Here is a 4,356-nt window from a genome sequence, read left to right as displayed (position 1 = left end):
TGTTCCCACCCCAGACCAGGCTAAAAGGCAGAATAAGAGGGGACAGAGCCAGTTCATCCCTTCCTTGCCCCCATCCATCACAAAGAGAGTGCTGGGTTAGCTCAGATGAAGATGTTCCTCATTGCCATCACCTGAAGCTTCATGAGATGATGCTGGAAAAATGGGGTATATGGTGCAGAAGGAAAACTTGGATGGGACTGGAGATCTGTGGATTTGCACCTGGTTGTGCTAAAGGAGGGTGGGAGTTTTATGTAATAAAATTTCTGGAAAATTCCCAGACCCATTCCTTTATGTATAACCTGTTATTTTATATCTAATAGTTTCCTAGTGTATAATATAATATATTTATTTCAAATACATCTATTAGCTTATTATATACTTTATATTTATTTATATATCAGTACCTGAGGGGGCTACAGGAAAGCTCAGGAGGAGCTTTCATAGCAATAGGACAAGGGGTAATGGCTTTAAACTGGGAGAAGGGATATTTAGATTAGATTTTAAGAAAAAAACCTTTCATGTGAGGGTGGTGAGTCCCTGGCCCAGGTTTACCAGAGAAGCTGTGGCTGCACCATCCATGGAGGTGAAGAAAGGGAAGGGAAGGGAAGGAAAGGAAAGGAAAGGAAGGAAAGGAGAAAGGAGGAAGGGAAGGGAAGGGAAGGGAAGGAAGGGAAGGAAGGAAGGGAAGGAAGGAAAGGAAAGGAAAGGAAAGAAGGAAAGGAAAGGAAAGGAAAGGAAAGGAAAGGAAAGGAAAGGAAAGGAAAGGAAAGGAAAGGAAAGGAAAGGAAAGGAAAGGAAAGGAAAAAGGGAAAGGAAGGAAGGAAAAAAGAAAAAGGAAAAGGGGAAAAAAAGGAAAAAGGAAAAGAAAGGAAAGGTTGGACCAGGTTCCTGGTCTAGTGGAAGGTGTCTCTGCTTATGGCAGGGGGGTTGGAACTTGGATGATCTTTAATATCCCTTCCAACACAAACCATTCTATGATATGATTCTGTGTTTGTATCTAACCTATAAACCCACATTAGCTGGGAAGAAACAATTGGTCTGGACTAAAGAAGGATAAAATAGTAATGTTTTAGTAATGGAAACTGAATTCTCACTGTTGAATATTTATGTAGGTGCCTAAAAGGCACTTTGGATCCTCTTCCCCTTTAGTGCTGTTTTTTTTGCTTTGGAATATTCCAGCTCATGCTCTCTGGTTCCTTTATTCTCATGTATTCCATCTGGTACACAAACCATTGAGATCAATGTTCAAAAATACCAGCAGGATATCTGCAACAGGAAAGAAGGTCAATCTTGTTAAAATGGCCAAGATCATTTTGAGGAGAAAAAGGATGATGTTGAAAGGATGATCAGTGTATTTCTCTGCAGGCCAGATATCTTATCTAGGTCTCCTAAAGGTAAGCCAGGGCACTTAGGCTATTAAACCAGACTACACAGGAGTAATGGAAAATATTTTACAAGGATAAATCCCTTAGCAGCAACTCGGTGTTCATGTAAAACACAGTCACTGTGTGGCATTAATTTTGTTCTTTGAAGTTTCTCTGTTTACATTTTATTATCTGGAATTGCCTCTTTAATGGGTGGGAAAAAAATGTTCCTCTGTACCAGAGCAATTAACAATCTGAGTCAAGTTCAGGGGACTCGAGTCTGACATTTGATTGCAATCACACAGTGGACAGTGCCCTGGAGTGGTTTAATTTTCTTTATCCAGTCTGTGGAAAGGAACTTGTGTAGTTTCTTTGGAATTACGTGCAAATCCCAAGATGAAAATGTTCCCTCTAATGGAGAGAAGAGGGAAAAGTAAATTAGCTAGCTACACTTAGATGTTTACAATCCTTGATTTAATCCATTGAGTTGCCCTGGTTTATTTGGAGGTGTTTTTAAGCAATTTGAGCAAAATGAGAGATGCCAGCTGGGATCATCTGGGGCACAGGAGTTCCATAGGATCATGCTTATAATCCATACTCTGGTGTCAATAGTACAGACATGCTGAAAAACTAATTAACTTGGGGTGCAACAAGCATCAAAACAGAAGGACCTCCACAACAAGCAACAGGCCAAGAATAAATCTCATTTGATTTCTGACATCTGCTCTGTGGATGTCTACATGAAAGGGGTCACACTGATTCCCAATGGACACCATCCATCTTCTCCTGATCCCTTCTTTGGAGGCATGCCAGGCTTCTAGAACTCCAGAAATATCTTTATTGACAGCCCAGGGAGCTGAGGACAGCTTGCTCCGTGACCTGTGCAATGTCAGAGGAGGTGAATTCCTCCTGAGGGGATTAATTCAACATCTTGGGGCTGTTCACTAAGGTCCTGCTTAACTCAGAAGCTCCTCTTGGTGATCTCTGGTTGTAAGGAGCTGGTGTGGACTTGGTCTATGTGTGTCGGTGGCAATTATGAGCCAGAACCAGCCCCATGGCTTTGAAAAGCTCATTTTTAAGTGTCACCCACTTTGCTGGTCCTTGGTGGACCTGGAAGAGCCCTTGGGATCAGTGGGAAGAAATTGTCCTTGAGTCCTTGCATCGGCAGCTGCAGGGATGGAATTCCAGGGCTGAAATGCCCTTGGGTGTCCCCTTGATGTTCCTCTCCCAGCTCAGGGGGACAGAGGATTCCTGTGGAGCCAAGAACACTCAGAAATCAGGCTGAAGACAGACTGAGAGAGTTGGGGTTGTTCAGTCTGGAAGAGGAGAAGGCTCCAGGGAGAGCTTATTGTGGCCTTCCAGTATCTGCAGGGGCTACAAGAAAGTTGGGGAGGGACTTTTTAGGATGTCAGGGAGTGATAGGACATGGGGAATGGATTCAGACTAGAGGAGGGGAGATTTAGATTGGAAGTTAGGAAGAAGTTCTTCACCATGAGGGTGCTGAGAGCCTGGCACAGGTTGTCCAGAGAGGTGGTGGAAGCCCCATCCATCCCTGGAATTTTTTAAGGCCAGGTTGGATGGGGCTCTGAGCAACCTGGGCTGTGGGAGGTGTTCCTGCCCATGGCAGGGGTTGGACCTGGATGATCCTAAAGGTCCCTTCCAACCCTGAAAATTCTGATTTTAAGTCCTGTGCAAAGCCTCAGCCAGCAGCAGATGCTTCACTGCTGAGAGGAGCTCTACATCCAGAAGAGGAAGAGTTATGTGGAGGGGTCAGGGTGAGCTGGGGAGTTGTGGCTGCCTTAAATCAGCCAATTCTTTGCAACTGTCAGCTTGATGCTTTTATGTCACACCAAGGGCTGCTCCTCAAGCCTGGCTGTGCAGGGAGTTTTGAGCCATCAGTTCCCATGTTCCCCAAATACAAAGATATTTCCAGCTCACATCCCCCCACCAGCTTGCAGGCTGCCTGCAGTGAGGAAGGAAGCACCTGCAGAGGTGAGCACCGAGGTGGTATTTTAATCTCTCCAGCAGCCCTGGTGAAGAGCAGGAGTTTAGAAAAGAAAACACTTTTCCTGGCCCTGGTCAACATGTGCAGCACTTTGTAAAATTAATTGCAGGTTGAGAAGGTAGCTGGGTAGGAAGTAGCTGCAGGTGGTGCAGGTTTGCTGTGGTTATAGCAGACAAAAGCTCCAGATCCTCCTTTGGATGATCAAACTCCAGGACCTGAGGGCATTTTATGGGAGCTACATCCACCAGTTTCTTTTTCTGGATGATGTAGTTGCTGCTATTCATGGCTTTTTTTAATAGTTCTGATTATAACATTTCTTCCTAAATTTCAAGCTCTTAAGAGTAATCCTCTGAAGGTCTGGGGGTGTGGGACAGCCTGGAGAAGAGAAGGCTCCAGGGAGACCTTGGAGCATCTTCCAGTGCCTGAAGGGGCTCCAGAAAAGTTGGGGAGGGAATTTTGCCAAAGGCATGGAGTGATGGAATAAGGTTTCAAACTGAAAGAGGGGAGATTTAGATGAGATTTTAGGAAGAAACTACTTCCTGTGATGGTGGTGGGACCCTGCCCCAAGTTGCTCAAGGAAGCTGTGGTTGTCCCGAACCCTGGGAAGTGTTCCAAACTGTTCAGGAGAGGCTGAGAGAGCTGGGGTTGTTCAGCCTGGAGAAGAGGAGGCTCAGGGGAGACCTCATCGCTGCCTACAACTACCTGAAAGGAGGTTGTAACCGGGTGGACGTTGGTCTCTTTTGCCAGATGACTTTCAACAAGACAAGAGGCCATGGTCTTAAGTTGTGCCAGGGGAAATTTAGGTTAGATATTAGAAAGAATTTCTTTACGGAGAGAGTGATCAAGCATTGGAATGGGCTGCCCAGGGAAGGGGTGGAATCTCCGTGTCTGTAGATATTTAAAAAGAGACTGGATGTGGCACTCAGTGCCATGGTCTAGCAACTGCAACGGTGGTTCAAGGGTTGGACTCGATGATCTCTGAGGTCC

Source organism: Calypte anna, chromosome 1, assembly GCF_003957555.1.
Source record: "Calypte anna isolate BGI_N300 chromosome 1, bCalAnn1_v1.p, whole genome shotgun sequence".
In the NCBI taxonomy this organism is placed as follows: Eukaryota; Metazoa; Chordata; class Aves; order Apodiformes; family Trochilidae; genus Calypte; species Calypte anna.
Note: the sequence above shows the minus strand (reverse complement) of the source record.